Raw genomic sequence first — 19,402 nt, forward strand, 5'->3', positions numbered from 1 at the left:
CTTGGATACATAGATTGAGAACATATGTCCCCTTCGGACTCAATGTGGACACTAGGGATGAGCTTCGTGTTCGAGTCGAACCCATGTTCGACTCGAACATCGGCTGTTCGCCCGTTCGCCGAATTGCGAACGATATGGGCCGTTCGCGCCAAATTCGTGTGGCGCGTCACGGCCCATAATTCACTGCGGCATGGCAGTGCATTGCTTGCTGATGATTGGCCAAGCATGCACTATGACCCGCATGCTTGGCCAATCACAGCGCCGCCTGAACAGAGAGCCATAATTGGCCAAAGCCAAGGAGGCTTTGGCCAATTATGGCTCAGGGGATTTAGTACACGCCCCACACTATATAAGGCCGCCTGCACGGCGGCCCTGTGTAGTGTGTGTTCCGGCGTTCATTGAGAGAGAGAGAGAGACAGACAGTGTCATTTGATTTGAGTTAGATAGATTAGGCAGAACAGTCAGTCAGTTAGCTGCACTTACAGTGTATTGTGTATATATATGCATCCCAGGTGTTGCATATATATATATACACTGTATTCAGTTTAGCTAGATCCGTTCCTGTTATCTTCTAGACTATTTACATTTAGTGCAGTGCGTCCTGCTCACAGTGTTCAGCTAGATCCGTTCCTGTTATCTTCCTACTGACAGGCAGGCTTGTCTGGTTACAGTATATAAAGCTACCTGAAGAAAATTACTGGTGTTCTATTTGATCCTATTAGTACCACGGTCAGGCAGCTAGACTATTTACATTTAGTACAGTGCGTCCTGCTCACAGTGTTCAGCTAGATCCGTTCCTGTTATCTTCCTACTGACAGGCAGGCTTGTCTGGTTACAGTATATAAAGCTACCTGAAGAAAATTACTGGTGTTCTATTTGATCCTATTAGTACCACGGTCAGGCAGCTAGACTATTTACATTTAGTACAGTGCGTCCTGCTCACAGTGTTCAGCTAGATCCGTTCCTGTTATCTTCCTACTGACAGGCAGGCTTGTCTGGTTACAGTATATAAAGCTACCTGAAGAAAATTACTGGTGTTCTATTTGATCCTATTAGTACCACGGTCAGGCAGCTAGACTATTTACATTTAGTACAGTGCGTCCTGCTCACAGTGTTCAGCTAGATCCGTTCCTGTTATCTTCCTACTGACAGGCAGGCTTGTCTGGTTACAGTATATAAAGCTACCTGAAGAAAATTACTGGTGTTCTATCCCAGCTTAGTGCAGCTACAGGCCATTAGTATGTCTGGAAGGCCAAGAAGGAGAGGCAGACAGTCACAAGCCAATAAGAGAGGGCAAGCAGGCTCTGTGTCTAGTGCTGGTCGTGGAGACGGTGCATCCTCATCAGCACTTGGCCATGGGACACGCTGGGCCTTTTTTTCGGCAGCTGGCCGTGTTGAGCCGCAACATGCGGAAGACTTGGTCGAGTGGATGACCAAGCCGTCCTCATCCTCCTCATCCTCTCTCACCCTGACTCCTTCCCTAGCTCCACCATGTCCTCATGAGGATTCCCTCGAACTGTTTGACCACAGTGTTGGGTACATGCTGTATACTGTATGCAATATAGGGATGGAGGTGTCTCATGTTAGGGAGCAGCTCTCAGACTTTCTCTTTTTTCTATTGAACCCAGGTGGAAGACACCTAAATGCCCTGAGTCTGTTGCTGCTCCTAGATCCAGTTTATAAATACATATATACTTTGACTACCCATCCACATTACGACATGGTTTTTCGTAGGTAACTTCCCCTTTTTCCACTTGCGGACCTGGCTCCATGGGTGGGGCTCTCGGTTTGGGGGTGGCGGTTCGTTTTCCCCCAGGAGCTGCGATGCACAAATGGCGTTTATCTTCCCCTGCTGTCTCCGCCTCTCCACCTTAGAAGGGGCGGAGCCACCAGTGCATCGGCGTCATGCCGTGTGCTACAGTGAGAGACTTCCGCATACAGTGGTGTCCCCACCTCCTGAGCACAGTCAACATCCGGACGATGGGTGGGTACCTCGGCTGCGTCCCGCCGCGCGCTGGCGGGCGCGGTGTTTGCGGTCCCCCCCACCGACGTATGTATGACGTTGGGGGCGGAGGCTATGGTGGTCGTCCGGGTATTTAGGCGGGGGTTTTGGCATGGTCAGTCTTTCTTTCATTTGGCTCCTTCTACACATTGGTGAGAGATCATACTGGTAGGCATCACCACTATATTTATATTCTTACATGTCACTCCACCAGTGCACTTACTATTTATACAGGTACACCCTGGAATATTATTTGTAATTTATTGATATCTATTTTTGTTTATTCATCACTCTCTACTTGCTTGTTTATCTGCATCTTTCTTTTTTCTTCACTCTTGCAGTTTTTCTTGTCTTTTTCTCTTTGCTAACTTTTCTTATTCTTCCTTTTTCTCTTCTTTTCTTTCTCTCTTTTTCCCCTTTTTTTCTTTTTCTTCACTACCCCCTCCACTCTTTCCTTCACACTCTCTTTCTTTTCACATCACCCCCCCATGCTCTGCAGGACACTCTTGTATTCCCTGTACCCTAGCCTTATACTCCCATTACATTTTGACATGAACCATTCAAGTTATACAATATACAGATTCATGTACCTTATCATGGGTGTACATGTCATGGAGGATTCTTAGGCTATTTAGGAGACCATACTATCCATCATTTTAATTTATATATACAGTTATATATTTTATTACAGAGTCTATGCCCTGCCAGATTCATGGGCAACACCTAGACCTACATCTTTTTACTTCTTATACTTTTTCTCTGGTTTCTGTTCTGCTCTCACTCTCCCTTTCATGCTCTGCTGGACACCCTGCACCCATCATACCCAATCACATTACTGCAACCCTTTTTGGATATGGTTACTGCCATTATCTTAGATACATATATTTTTGTTATATTTTTTACAGTAAGCACGCTCTGTAACCATCGTGGGTGACAGTCAGGTCCATCCTTTTTCTTTTGTTTTCTCTTTATTCATTCGCCATGCCTGCCCTATGCCTGATCCTGGACCTCCACTCTGTGGTCTCCTCCCCCTCAGCTCCTGGGGGAGATGTATTCCCGCCGCCCCTTGCCTGGGGCCGCCATCTTTGGGGTCAAGTGCCTGACAAGTAGGTATCGGATTACTAGCTCCAGCTTCATGTTGTTGTCCAATTACAAACCATACTTCAATACATTTTTACTTGTTATTACAGACATCAGATATACACATCAGCCCCTGATGAAGCGAGCAGAGCTCGCGAAATGCGTCGGGTTAGAGATGTATCATGTATATCTGTACTTTTTATACTTTGATGTTATGTCATGCTGGTTATGTTTTTAGGACCATTTCATCATGTTGCTGTTCCTATGTTATTATCACCTATGCTCATGACTTGTACTGGATGATATTTATTTCAATAAATTATGTTACTTCTATACTCTTTCTATTTATATGGGATCACCATGGACACTTCATTTAAAGTCCCACGGGCAAATTTTTTTGTTTCTAAATAGGATGTATCAGCATGTGATGTGTACTATTTAATTTCCTATTTTGGTTGTTGGATCTTTGTGCGTTTTTTTTCTAACATATCAAGATCATGTATTAATATGTAATGTGTATCATGCATTCTTTGGCCTTTATTTTGAGCCTCTGTCTATTTGGATCGAATGCAACTGCGCCATTTAAATTATACTCTCATTTAATTTACTCAAAACGTTCTGATTTATAGGCTAAATTTGAGTTATAATTAGTTTCTGCTGCATTTCTACAATGATCCACTAGATGTCACTATTCAATATCATAGTAGTGGCCCCATAGCAGTAGCCCCAATGCGGGTTACATTTAACTTCCGCTATTTGGATCAGTTTGACTGCTTACATTTTTGGTAATTATTTGTCAAATGTTGCCACTGGGCGTCACATAAGTAATCCGACGGTGGTCTTTTTCATATAGGCAGATCTATAATTTTTAGATTAATTGAAGTGGTGCTAATATTATTTATTAGCCCTTAATTTAGTAGTCAAATTTTCTTTCATCATTTAAGTGAGCTCCATTTTTCATTATTTTGGTGAGCCCCACTCTGATCAGCTACCGAGAATATTCGTGTCATGGTTGCGGATGACACTGTATTAATTGTTCATCTAATTGTCCATTTTAATTTTAGTTTATAGCCCAATTTATTCCCTTTTTTTTCCTAATAAGACATATGCTCAATTAACTTTGTCTTGATCCATCTATAGATGAGGGACTTCCGCATGTTAAATTAATATTTGTGATGCGGCAGTTTTCACTCATTTTTATTTTATTTTAACCAATTGTTTGTGTAGAGTTATGCTTCCTAGACTTGCGGTCCACTTAGTGGTTGCTGTTGGTCTATGGATGGACCGGGGCTCAAAGCGAGGCTTGGTTACGCTTCTATACTATTTAGGGAGGTGACGTAGTTCGCCGCCCATGCCCCTGTAAGATGTGATGTTGTCACAAAACGCGTAAAAAAAAGGCAGAGCATGACGACGCGCTGACGTCACCTCCAATCTATGCTCGGTCTCCAGCAGGACGGGTCTGTCTGAGTCTGTATGGCCAACGGACCGGACTTAAGGCTTTCCTTTCTAGGCGATATTGTAAGTGTGTTTCTTATGAGTTTTTTAATAAAGTTTTAAAAGGTTTTACTCTATGTGAGCTTCATCTCTGTTACATGGTACGTTCCCTCTACGAGTTGGTCCACAACCCCTGATTATTTGATGACCTCGTAGTTGATACCGATGCAAGTTTCAAGTCTCAGCTGTTTTGCTAGTTATGATCCTCTGTAGTGGGGGATCATGGCTTTCCGGTAATGAGTAACCCCTTCCATTCTTGGTGGTGGACTGCTTTTCACGAAAGAATATTATTTATTTACTTGGATCCCCTTTTCACATGGGTGGCTACACATAGATGCCACCATTTGAGACTATTATTTAGTTCACTATTTATATGGACTTCTAGGTCGCATGGGTGGTCAACCCTGGATGCCGCCGTATTTTTGAGTTCATTTGTATTGAATTTCAGTTTAGTTTGCATTTGACACTGTTCTTATTTTTGTGTTCAATGTTTCTATGCACTTATTTGTAATTCAGATTAGCGCGATTCTTCTGTTTTTTTATTTTTAGTGATATATGGGTGACATATTGTCAGAGTCGCTGATTTTTCACTATGCTATGTAATTGATATATTATCACATCTTTTAGGTGTTTCATTTACAACCTATCACTTAGCGCAGTTTTTTTCCCCTTCTTTCCTGAAAAAGATATATATTTTATTTTTTTTTGGTTTGTATATTTTTCAAGCCTGATTTTTTTTTTTTTACAGAATAGTTTTGGGTGTGTTTGTGTGTCAAGTTACCACAACACCCCATTATTATCTTGTATTATTTAATCTCAAGGAGATTGCTTGGTGTTGGTGTCTCTTGTTAATTTCACATTGTATTTTTGAAATGTACCTGCCTCCTCACAAACAAACTGTCCTTTTTGAAGGAAAACACACATAGGCAAGTATAATTGAAACAAAAATTCCTTTATTAAGGGCTCAGAACCAAACAAAGAGGAAGGCAACGCTGGATAAACATCAGAAATTGGCGAAGCCTTTGACCCCCAGGGCACACAATTATTTTACTGCAAAATTGGTGGCCTTGAGGAGTCCATATCTAAGGAAGTGCAATCTGGTCCAGAAGAGAATCACGAACAGCTGCAGATGACATGTATTGTCCCCAGGGTGTTCATACAAGAGCCTGCATCTTTGGCCAGACCAGACTGAACCCAGGTCATCACTCTGTGGTCTTCCTTACACGCTTCCTTCCAGGCTGTGGCTCTGGTGGTGGAGTTGTGACATGAGGAAGAGGAGTAGGACCTGGAGGAGGAGGACCTGGAGGAGGAGGACCTGGAGGAGGAGGAGGAGGACCTGGGGGAGGAGAACCATGGGTGAGCTGACAAATGTGGGTTTCACATGTGAGTTGGCCCCTCATCCCCTTATTTAGAGCTTCTAAAATTACAAACTCACATAAGAGGTGTTGGTCCTCCTCCATTTGCATCATTTTGCATGCAGTTAGCTCAGCAAAATCCTCTTCCACAGTGTGGGGTGTTCTGAGGGCCTCAGTAGCCTTCCAAAATAGGCCAATTGCAGCCTCGTCCAGGTTATTCCTCTTCCTGCCACTTTGTCTTTGAAGGCGGAGGGGAGGGACCTGGGTATTGGGCAGCCTGCTTGGCCTGGCCACCTCCTGGCTGAGACTTTCCTGTGAATGAAAAAGAGACATCATTTTAGTTTTTGGTTCATCAATCAAAATCAGAAATGAGTACTCCAAACTAACATCTATTTAACATCATTGATTGGACAAACAGAAATCTTTAGAAGAATGCTATACCTGGCTCAAGCTGGGCTCCTCCACATGTTGCTGCCTGGAAGGCCCAGGTTGGGCGTCAGAAGCCTCAACTTGGGGCGAAGGAAGCGTGGAAGGAAGACTGGAGAGTACTGGCCCGGGTTCAGTCTGACCTGACAGAAAATGCAGTCTTTCATAGTACCACAGCCTGGGGACATATATGTCATCTGCAGCTGCTGATCTCTGGGAATCCTGGACCTTCTTGAGCTCCCTTAGATAAGTGCTCCTCATGCCACCAATTAGGATCTTCAAATAGGTGATGTCTGCCGTGGGGATCACCGGCTTCACAAATTGCATCAACTTATCCAGCGCTGCCTTCCTCTTTGTTTGGTTCTTATAATCAGGGTGGTTCACCTGCCACAGACAGGACAGCTCCCTGATCATATCTATGAAGATTGCCATAAAGTCATGATCATTGACTAGATCCATTTTCTCTGCAAGACACAACACAAGACAAACCCTAATGTCAGCCTAAAGTCTTCTAAACTTGTCCAAATACAGGCCTCAATCTAGAAGCAGGCCCAATTTGAAATCTTACCTTCGTTATCACGATCGGCGCCTCTGATACTCGTTCATCCGCTCACAGATCGTACGTAGTATGCATGCGTGTTACGCTTTATATACACTGCGCATGCGTGAAACTCTGCCTGACGTTCTTTCTAGTCTATTCCCCGCCCCTTCTCATTCGGTGCAGTGGGGGAAGAGCACATAGCGGAAAAACACAACAGGTGCATGCTAATTACAGCAATGAGGAGGAGGAGGAGGAAAGCCCGGAGCCAGAAATGTCCCGATCCCGGAGGAGGCGATTTAAGGCCTCAAATATGTCCTTTGGGGAGATGTTGGAGATGGTCGACATATTGAAGAGGACCGACTATGACGGGAATTATGAACCTTACACCAACCCCAATGCTTGAAAGGCCAAGATCACGGTGAAAGTTGTGAAGAGTCTGCACCGGAATTTATGGGTACGACGATTAAAAGATCAACTGAGGAAGTGGTGTTCAGACCTCAAATTAAGGGAGCACAGTCAGTATAGAAGGATCAAGAGAGTGCTGCAAAAAAGTAAGTAGTTGTCCTGTGTTACTATTCTTTATTTTTATTACGTGCCTGCTGCTCCATGTGCTTTTCTTTACTGTTGTACAGTTTAAAATGGCAACTTTCATGTTCATAGGCACATTGTTCGTTCATTGTAAACATTGTTCGTTCGGCATAGAAAACACCATGTTTTGGCCATATGCATTTGAATACATTTTTGCTAGCCTACTTCTCTTAAAATAATTTGGGTGTGTAGATGGGTTGGTAACTAGAATTAAATGCAAACTAGATTCTGTGTAAGGAGAGGACACTCAGCAGCTGTTGACACATCTGGACACTGGAGCACTAGTGTGGGACACAAGAAAACCCTTTTTATTAGGGGGCCCACACAGGTGCTCCAGTGTATACTATAGGGGCAACTCCATCTGAGAAGCTTGTACAAAACAGGTAAGTATTCAAGCTTGACAAAGGTAAAAAAATATTTCTTCATCTTGGAACTCTGCCAAAATAGACAATTGTACCCCACTTCCAAGCAATGTTTTATGTTCCTATTTCTGCCATCAAATATCTGTGTGCTAAGTATACCTATTTTTTTTTACATAGGGGATAAAAGACTCAGAGGACACTACTCATCTGAGGAGACAACAGACCCCCCACCTCATGAGGAAGGGGAAATCCACCAAAGCCAACAGGAGGAGGAAGGAGACGTAACCGAAATAGTCACCACATCAGGTGAGTGTCTGCGACCACGGGCTCAGGTAAGAGATGGATGCCAGCATATTTATAATACATGGTGTATTTTTTTTTCTATATTTTTTAGGTGATCATGATGTTGTGGATCCAGGTCATTTCACCAGTGAGAGTCCCCAGATCCTGATCTGGGAGATCATGGGGTATAGTAGGGACTTGGAAAACATCCAGAAAAACATCAATGATGTTAAAAACAAAATGAAGAACATCATTGATGTTTTAGGGAGAGTTTAAAACACCTCCAAATACCAGACTTTTTTCGTGTTTTTTTGATTGAAAAATTTTTTGCACCTTTTTTTGACATATTCTCGAAAAGCCAAATTTTGAAGATGCACACAGTGTGTCAACATGTGCTATCTGCCATCACAGGAGATCAATGGACACGTTTTGGGGGTGTAACCCCTTCCTCAATAATAAAGTAGCTGAGAGGAAGTGGTTTCACCCGCAAAACACGTCCCTTGATCCCCCATGAAGGCAGCTAGCACATGTTGACATTCTGCAATTTTCTGCATCTTCAAAATTTAGCTTTTCCAGGGGTCACTTCACCCCATCTGAAAGCAATATCAAACACAGTTTATAAATACTCATGTCTGATATTGCCTTCAGAACTTTGTGATGTCCAAATTTGTGTATTTCTTGTTGTTTTTAAACATGCCTGTTTTACCTTAAATGGACATTTTGACTTTTAATAATGTGACCCAAAAAATTATTATACAACAAACATGTTGGTTTGTTTTAAAAACCTTTTAGAAATGCACGTGATTGTGCTTGTATTAAAAAGATTAATAATCAAGAATGTGTGGATTCTTCTTTCAATGCTCCAAAATTTTTGTTGTGGTAAAATTGGTGTTTTCTGTGACAATGGGGGTTATTTCCTAAGGGCAAATCCACTTTGCACTACAAGTGCAGTTTCAGTGCAGTCTCAAGTGCACTTGTAGTGCAAAGTGTATTTGCCTTTAGTAAATAACACCCCACAGTGCTTTCTAATGTTACACAATCATGCCATTTTCAGGACTACACACATTTCAGTCAGGGTCAGCTAAAAGAAACACAAGCAGTAATAAATGTCAGCAAATATTTTAGCACATAACTAATTTTTTTATTTAAAAAAAGGCTCAGACATTGTCTGGCATATTGATGGCCTCCCTACCCGCAAAGTATTCAAGGTATCTTAGACGGACCTCGGCACTCAGGGGGGGCAAGCCAGGATTGCCAGCCTCAAGCGCCATTAGGGTTGGTTCATTTACACTGAGGCAGCATAGTTGGCAGAATTTCACCTTAAAAAGTTGTGGAGAACACAGCACGCCAGGATGATATGATTCAGTTTATACTCCGCCATTTGTATGGGTGTAAGAAATAGGCGGAACCAGCTGGCCATGATTCCAAATGTGTTCTCCACCACTCTTCTGGCTCTGGCCAGCCGGTTATTAAAAACCCTCTGGTCCGGGGTGAGGGTCTTCATAGGGAATGGCCGCATAAGATGGTCCCCCAGCGCAAACGCTTCATCCGCAATGAAGACGAATGGGAGTCCTTCCACATTGTCTTCTGGAGGTGGCAAGTCCAAGCTGCCATTCTGGAGACGCCTGTAGAACTCCGTCTGGGCAATGACTCCACCATCCAACATCCGGCCATTCTTCCCCACGTCCATATACAGGAATTCATAAGTAGCCGACACCACTGCCAACATCACAATACTATTAAACCCCTTGTAGTTGTAATAGTATGACCCCAAGTTGGGTGGTGGGACGATGTGGACGTGTTTCCCATCAATTGCCCCTCCACAGTTTGGAAAGTCCCACCGCTGGGCAAAGTGGGAGGCCACAGTCTGCCATTCCTGTGGGTTGGAAGGAAACTGTGGAGTTAAACCAGAAAAATAAATTAATCATTTTGCACATAAACATGGAAAGCAGATTAGACATAAACATTCTTGGCCAACATCAGTATAACATTTATTTTAGGGACTATTTAAACACAAAGGTATAAGGTCCACCTATCAGATCTCCCCCCCATGGGCCATTTTATATATTTTATGGGGGGGTGTTTTGGCCAGGTAACCCTCTCCACTTCATTGAGAGATGAATGCCTAAATAATGTGGATTACTTTGGTCAGCCCCTCCTTACTTTACACTATTGGCACCCACTGGACAGGTAAGAAGTGTCATAATACAAAGATATAAATACACACTGTACACATTTGATCACATTTTTACATTCTGCTATTACCTATCAAGATAATAATAGGATACAAAAACTTTAAACTTTACCATTTGAAAGTATTCAGGCAGGCCCTTGCACTACATGCTTTGGGGAATTCATACATAAATCTGACCACTAAAGAGGTGGGTATAGTGTGTATGGGTTTGGCAAAGTCAGCAGATAGAGCATTAAGGATAGATAGAGGATTGGTATCAGCTGAGTTAGCAGTTGGGGGGAGGGAGGGTTCAAAAAGATTTTGGGAGACCAAAAAAAAGCCTCTGGCACTCTGTCTGAATTTAAAGCACACATCACAATTTTACACATTTTAGGGGGTATTTAGGGTAAAGCACTACAATGGAGCTGACAAAATACATTGTTAAGTGACTACACAAGGTGAATATAGGGCCAGGAGAGCATGCTGGGGAGGTAAGTTAAGGCAAATATGTATTAAGGACAAACAAAATAACATAAAAATCCAGCATGCATGAGGCCAAAGGGGACATTCACAGCATATAACAATCATGGTAATTAGGGAATGAGGAAAGAAATACAATATATTAACAAACATTCTAGACAATAAAATGTGATGTTAAAGGATAAAAATCTTACCTTAATATAGTCCTTCTGCAGGACCTGGATGATGGCAGAACAGGTCTCCAGGATAATGATCCCCAGAGCCTGGGGGGAGATACCTGTTGAGAACTTAAGGTCCTGCAGGCTTCTCCCCGTCGCCAAGTACCGCAGGGTGGTGACTAGCCTCTGCTCCGGAGTGATGGCTTGCCTCATGCAGGTATCCTGCCTGCTGATATAGGGGGTCAGGAAAGCCAACAAACGGTGAAATACGGGGTCCGTCATCCTGAGAAAGTTCCTGAAATCATCAGGATTATTCTCACGGATCTCACGGAGCAAAGGCATGTGACAGAACTGGTCACGCTGGAGCAACCAATTCTTGGTCCATGAACTCCTCCTCACCCTGTTCATGGACTGGCCTTGTGTCAAGGTAAGGACCCCAACACCAAGCCCCCACACAGCACGAACTCTACGAGGAGTACGTATACACAACATGGCTAGAAAACGGACGGCTGCTCAGAACAAAGTAACAGAATGCACTAAAGAACAGCAAGGCCCGTGGAGAGCGACCTGAAAATCAGTAAGGAACAAACACAAACACAATGACAAGTCAATTGTACTTTCTGCACGCACTGAAGAACAGATACAAACCCACAAGCACAAACTGAACAGCAGAAAACGATCTGAAAACCACGAGTCTGAAAAAGCGTGAATCGTCTCTCACCAAACTTTTACTAACACGAGATTAGCAAAAGGAGCCCAAAGGGTGCCGCGCTTGGTTCTGAACTGCCCTTTTATAGTCTTGTTGTACGTGGTGTACGTGACCGCGTTCTTGGCGATCGGAAATTCCGACAACTTTGTGCGACCGTGTGTATGCAGAACAAGTTTGAGCCAACATCCGTCAGAAAAAATCCATGCATTTTGTTGTTGGAATGTCCGATCAATGTCCAATCGTGTGTACGGGGCATTAGTGGAGTTATTTTTTCTTTGTTCCAGGCTCCTAGAACTCCTGGAGAATTCCTGGTGCTAATGGGTGCAGGATAGGTCAAAAATCAATTCTAGGATAATAAGAAATATGTGGCGCTAACTAGAGTGCATAAATAAATAATAAGGATGATAGAAAAAAAAAATACATCAAATACTAACGGAAGTGCATGAGTGAAACAGTATTAACCTCAATAACATAAATAAACTACAGTGAGATCACATAAATGAAGTGACTGTGCATAAAATAATGGTAATTCATAAAATGTGTCAACAAATGGATTGATAGAGGGATCTTCTAAGACAAAATAAAGTTCAATGGTGATCTAAAAGTGCATCAAAGTGAAAAAAATTCCAAAATAAAAAAAAATCGCATAAACCAAAAAAGCCGCATAAAAATGGAGAAAATCGCATAAAGTGCAAAAAAGTGCAAAAATCGCAAAAAAATGACTAGTCTTAGTAGTGCAATACGGTACCAACAAATACGAAGTGAATTTTCATATAACAGTTCATGCAGCAGACAGAAAAGTGCAAGTGCAACAAATGATCAATATGAAATTCCTCTAAACATTCCTAATCCGTAGTGCGCAGCACGTTTTCCCCAGCCTCTCACCTCTAGTAGAGACCCCTACGGGTCAAGTCGAGCCTGCAATCAGAAAGTGGGTAAAGACCACTGATCGATCAATGTCATCCGATCGTCACAGCCCCGGAGGGTCTCCAATGGAAGACTTCAAGCTAAGCAGATGGGGTGGAGGCATGTAATAAAAAGGAGTATCTCCATCGTGCCGTATTCAACCAAGATTTTATTTTAAAAAACGTAGTAACTTACATATAAAAACAGCAAAACCAGCACAGATTCTAATACTTCTGGTCTCAGCCACGACCGAAAGCAACGACACCTGACTCCTATCTGACGCGTTGCATCACCGCTCACGTGACTTCATCAATTTTTTATATATATTTTTTCTATTCACTTTGGTTTTGCTCATTCGTTTTTCTACTTTACTAAAAATTTATTCTAGGCCCCTTGCGCATGGGGCAGACTTAGTTTGGATCAGCACGGGAACTATCCACTGATCCCCTGCTGAGCAGAGCAGAGTGGGCGAAATACAGGTCTGTGTCTACTCAGTTTCTGCAGAGCAGATATGGACAGACCCTGCTCTGCTTTATGGGCAGCCTCCCATACAGCAGATTCACTTTTATATTTAATAACCCATATCAGAGACTGCCCTTCAATCCGCCTAGATGGAATAGGACAGATCCCATAAAAATTTTTTTTTAGCAGACCAGATCAGATCGGGGGTAGGCAGGTGTAAACAGACATAAGTTTACAACCGCTGGTCCATAGAGGTAAATGGACCATCTGATCAGGTCCACCTGAAAAACTGAAAGGTGGACCTGATCAGACCCTTCGTGTGAAAGGGACCTTAACCACTTCATGCAAATCGCTGTACCTGTACATCGGTACTTTGACACTAAATACCGTTCTTATGGCAGCAGCTAGTTGCCATAACCCAGGTATTTTTAGGAACAGCGTGCATTTCTCTTTAAGATAAAAGTGGTCTCTGCAGCAGATTCGCCGTAAAATCACTTTTTTCAGTGGCGGGAGAGGACCCCCCTCTCCGGCTGCGTTCAGGACATCTCCGCCACTTACCAGAGCCTCCGGTAGTGGGGAGACAATCGCGTCCCCTCCCCTCACTGCCTGGATGCTGAGTAAGGGAAAAATGGCCTCCGTTCGGCTCCATAGCATTGGAAGGCAGAAGCGACATCAAACGTCACTTCCGCCCAATGCTCTTAACGGGGAATTTTTTTTTTAATGACATTTCATTTTTTTTTATAATTGCATTTTTGTGTAAAAATTAATATGAGATCTGAGGTCTTTTTGACCCCAGATCTCACATTTAAGAGGTCCTGTCAGGCTTTTTTTCTATTACAATGGATGTTTACATTCCTTGTAATAGGAATAAAAGTGACCCATTTTTTTTTAAAGTATAAAAATAAAAAATAAATAAGAACTTTTTTTTTAAAGCGCCCAGTCCTGCCGAACTTGTGCGCAGAAGCGAACGCATACATAAGTCGTACCTGCATATGAAAACGGTGATCGCAAGTGAGAGCAATAATTCTAGCACTAGACCTCCTCTGTAACTGAAAACTGTAGAAATTTTTAAATGTCGCCAATGGAGATTTTTTAAGTGCCAAAGGTTGTCGCCATTCCATGAGAGGGCGCAATTTTGACGTGTGACATGTTGGGTATCAATTTACTCAGCGTAACATTATAATTCACAATATAGAAAAAAATTGGGCTAACTTTACTGCTGTCTTATTTTTTAACTCAAAAAAGTGTATTTTTTCGCAAAATATCTTTCACAGTAAAACAATGCTGCTGCCTTGATCCCCAAGGACCTGCTCACACTCTGTGTATAGGGAAAAAAGCTTTTTGAGAGATGTAGTGTTGAATAACATTTCTACAACAACAAGAACTAGAATAAGGCACCCTGATGATCCCTCATCCCAGCAGCATCCCTTACAAGAAATTTATAAGTAAATTATAATTTACCCATAATGATATCACAGGGAGCAATAAAAGCTATTTATTACAACAGAATTAGGTAAAAGAGAGGAGAGGAAGCTTTAGGGTTATGTTTAGATCATCAGAGACCACTATAAGGCTGGGTTCACACATATGAAAATTGGATGCGGATTTCCCCCGCATCCAGCTTGCATGACATGCGAGTGTGACCGGTTCTCATTGGAGCCGGTTCACACATGTCCAGGGAGGCCGCAGTCCAGATTAAAAAAGGGTCCTGTGTGTGTTTGGGTGCAGTTCAGGTGCAAATTCAGGCGAAAATCTGGACCTGAATCACACCTAAACTGGTGAACAGACATGCACCAGACCCCAGGCACAAACCCGTGGCCGCACATATGTGAACCCGACCTTAAGGAAATAGTAACCAAAGCAGTGTTACAGCGGACTTTAGAGAGAATTGTAATTTCCACAAAAATAAAAACAGTATTAAATAAGAGTCTAAAACTTCAAGGCCAGCTAGATATTTTATGGCTAGAAAGAGCAATCTTAAGCCTCATACACACGATCGGACTTTAAACTTTTCCGTGGATTTCTGTCCAAAGGGCGTTGGCCGTGAACTTGTATTGCATACACACGGCAGGACTTTTTAGGCAACAAACACGAATGTAGTGATGTTTCAACGTACTGACGACACTTCAAAAGAGGATGTTCAATTCTCCGGCGCCACCCTTTGGTCAACTTGTATTGTTGTCTGATCTTTTGCATTGGTTCTGAGCATGTGTGTTTGTACTTTGGACTAAAGTCCGATGGTTTTGTGTACACACGATCGGACTAGCTGACGTAGGACTTTTGTTGCCGCCACGTTTGTCTGTTCGCACAGCCAACATTTGTCCGATGAAAACTAAAAAAGTTTGTCCAATGGAGCGTACACACGGTCGGATGTTGCCTTAAAACAGCTAAAGCCTCATACACGCGATCGGACTTTAAACAAACTTTTCCGTGGATTGCTGTCCAAAGGGCATTGGCCTTAAACTTGGTATGCATACACACGGCAGGACTTTTAAGGCAACAAACATGAACGTAGTGACGTTGCAATGTACTAACGACACTTCAAAAGAGGACATTCAATTCTCCGACGCCACCCTTTGGTCAACTTCTGTGTTGTTGTCTGATCTTTTGCATTGGTTCTGAGCATGCGTGTTTGTACTTTGTACTAAAGTCCAATGGTTTTGTGTACACATGATCGGACTTGCCGAAGTAGGACTTCTGTTGCCGCCAGGTTTGTCTGTTCGCACAGCCAACATTTGTCCAATGAAAACTGAAAAAGTTTGTCCGATGGAGCGTTCACACGGTCGGATGTTGCCTTAAAACAGCTAATTTGCATGTTTGTTGTCAAAAAGTCCGATCGTGTGTATGGTTCTTATTTTGCATGTTTTTTGTCAAAAAGTCCAATCGTGTGTATGGGCCTTAAGAGTTGAAAATAAGCAAACTTTTCTAATTCCTAAAATGCTCCCTAATTAGTTCTTATCCATGTAATTTTATTTTATTTTTGTTTGTTCTAAATACATTTTTAGAAAAGTGTTTGTAACAACACCCCGAGTATGAAAGGGGTTAAAGTTGTTTAGGAAATTTCATACCCAAACACAAAGGCAGCTACCGAACACTTCAATCAGCCGAACAAGGAACCCATACAAATAATCCACCCCAAAAACGAGACACGGCTCTGTCTTCAGGTTTCAAGCAGGAATCAACTCATTTATTATAACACATGGACACAACACATAAAATAACTCAGAGACTCTTCCCCCCCACCCTTGGAAAAGAGGGTGGGTTAAACTGTCCAATGACCATGGACACACAGGTCAGGTGGGTTTAACGTCTCATCAATACACAGTGTTAGCAGGGAGAGCTGTTGGAAGAATCCCCCCTCCCTCCAATGCAATACACATCCTGTGATCCAAGGCAGACAAACACAAACCCTCCAATGTAATACACATCCTGTCATCAAAGACAGACAAACACAAACCCTCCAATGCAATACACATCCTGTGATCCAAGGCAGACAAACATAATAGAACATTGGTTTGCAGGAGGCTGGCATCCAGTCCCCTCCAAAAGTCTCTCTCCCGGCTAGGTCTGTCACATTTCTCCCCTTTCGGTAGGAGACTAACACAGGAGGAGACCCCAGACGGGTTGATTCTGAAGTTAGTCAGTAGTTCCAGTCCTCTAATGCTGGTATCCACACCGTACCCTAAATTGTTCCAAACAGATCATTACTTACCCAGCCAACCTCTGCCTCTCTCAGAGAACACGCCCACTGCTGGGGAGAGGCCTGGACTGGCCCTTCTCCCTGTAGTCTTTTCAGCCGCTGGAGAGAAGACAGGGTGACTGGGCTCACACCATCATGCTGTTGGGGATCTGGGCACGGATAGTCACTGGGTTGGCTTCAGCGGGGCCTATCGGGGCGTAAGCAGAAATGAGGGGGGCCAAATCATTCCCCAGTAGTACATCCGCTGGCAAATCCTTCATCACCCTCACATTCACATGTCCCGAACCAACCCCCCAATCCAGGTGAACACGGGCAACGGGTAGCCGGAAAATGGTGCCTCCCGCTACCCTTACGACTACAGTGTCCCCAGTGTGTTGGCTCTCTGGGATGGGGTTCTTCCGTAGTAGGGACATGGTGGCGCCAGTATCACGTAGGCCATTGGCTACCTTTCCATTAACCGGTCTGCCTGTGTTGCTGCCGGTTGTCCTGGTTAGCTGCTTGTACTAGATCAGCCTTGTGCAGGACACCCCAACGTTCTTCCTCCTCAATGCAGTTAGCCACAGGCATGGATGTGCGAGGATTCCCCCTGCTGGCTTTCTCCACGAGTGGGACTGCCTGGCTGCATTCAACGGACAGTCTGGCTTTTTGTGCCCTAGCTGTTTACACCCGAGTAGTCCTGGGAGTTGAACCTGGGCTGCCGAGAATAAGTGGCCACTGGAGGTGGTGCTGTAGGGTGGTACAACTGTGGTTTGTAGGCATCAGCTGGAGGGGGTGCTGCTGATCGATAATCCACCCGAGCTGTTGTCTTGACCACAGGGTTATCCAGTTTGCGGGCGTCTGTGTATTCGTCCGCCAGGCGAGCTGCTTCAGACAAGGTGAAAGGTTTTCGGTCCCGGACCCACTCTCTGACTTCCGGGGACAGCTTGTCAAAGAAGTGCTCCAGCAGGAACAGCTGCAGCACCTCTTCCCCGGATACTGCTTGGCATCCAGCGACCCAGTGGGATGCCGTGCAGTGTAGGCGGCATGCCCACTCGGTATATGAGTCTACAGTCTGCTTGCTCGTCTCTCGGAACCGCCTCCGGTATGTCTCCGGTACGATGGCATACCTGGCCAAAAATGCTTCTTTTACCAGCCCATAGTTCATAATATCCTCGTCTGGGATGGCCCTAAACGCTTCACTGGCCCGGCCGGACAATTTCCCAGACAAAATGGTAACCCATTTCTCTGTGGGCACCCGGTGTAGGGCACATTGCCATTCAAAATCTGCAAGGTACCCATCAATCTCCCCTTCTGCTTCAATGAAATTTTTAAAAGCAGCAAAATGTACCTTTCTCCTTTCAGTTGGTGCTGTTGTGACTCCCGCTGCTGCAGCACCTCTTTGCTGTAGCCAATTTGCATCAACAGCCCATATAACTCGGTCTATGATCTCCACTGTAGGGTTAGGGCCATAATGTGCCAGTCTTATGTTAACAGCCCGATCAAAACTTGCCTCTTCGGGTGTCCTGTCTGTTACGCTGGGCCTTTCGATTATGTTGGGTCTTTCAGCTCTATCCATTTCGACTAGTTCTGCGATAATGTCCCTCTTCTTACGGTTGTTGGCCGATCGGCCCCGGTTCTCCAGTAAGTCCTTGAGGGAAGAGAGCTTTAGCCATCCATACTGTGCTTCCATTGTCCTGTGTCCTCTTGTAGCTGTCCTTCTGGGCTGTGAGAATGATCCCGCTGCTAGCCACTAGTGTAGCGACACCCCGAGTATGAAAGGGGTTAAAGTCGTTTAGGACATTCCATACCCAAACACAAAGGCAGCTACCGAGCACTTCAATCAGCCGAACAAAGAACCCATACAAATAATCCACCCCAAAAACGAGACAAGATGCTCTGTCTTCAGGGTCAAGCAGGGATCAACTCATTTATTATAACACATGGACACAACACATAAAATAACTCAGAGACTCTTTCTCCCCACCCTTGGAAAAGAGGGCGGGTTAAACTGTCCAATGACCATGGACACACAGGTCAGGTGGGTTTAACGTCTCATCAGTACACAGTGTTAGCAGGGAGAGCTGTTGGAAGAATCCCCCCTCCCTGCAATGCAATACATATCCTGTGATCCAAGGCAGACAAACACAAACCCTCCAATGCAATACACATCCTGTGATCAAAGACAGACAAACACAAACCCTCCAATGCAATGCACATCCTGTGATCCAAGGCAGACAAACATAATAGAACATTGGTTTGCAGGAGGCTGGCATTCAGTCCCTTCCAAAAGTCTCTCTCCCGGCTAGGTCTGTCACATTTCTCCCCTTTTGGCAGGAGACTGACACAGGAGGAGACCCCAGACGGGTTGACTCTGAAGTTAGTCAGTAGTTCCAGTCCATACTCGGAGTGTTGTTACAGTGTTCATATGAAAAAAACCCCCATAAAAACACAATGAGAACAAAATCAGTTTTGTTAACGGCACAATGGACACAAAAAGAGCTGACAGTCAAAAAATGTTTTATTTCATCATTTGTAAGTGGTGTTTCTGACAACAAAGAAACAATTATAGCATTGATAGCAGAATGAGGTAGCTTTCAGACAGGACATTTGAGGTTAATTAAGGAAAAGACAGGATGGCAAACTGAAATAATTAAGGTTATCGGTCCAAACTGTACATCCAGTAATTAACATGCTCTGACAACATT

This window comes from Aquarana catesbeiana, linkage group LG06 (genome assembly GCF_042186555.1).
Source record: "Aquarana catesbeiana isolate 2022-GZ linkage group LG06, ASM4218655v1, whole genome shotgun sequence".
Taxonomy (NCBI): domain Eukaryota; kingdom Metazoa; phylum Chordata; class Amphibia; order Anura; family Ranidae; genus Aquarana; species Aquarana catesbeiana.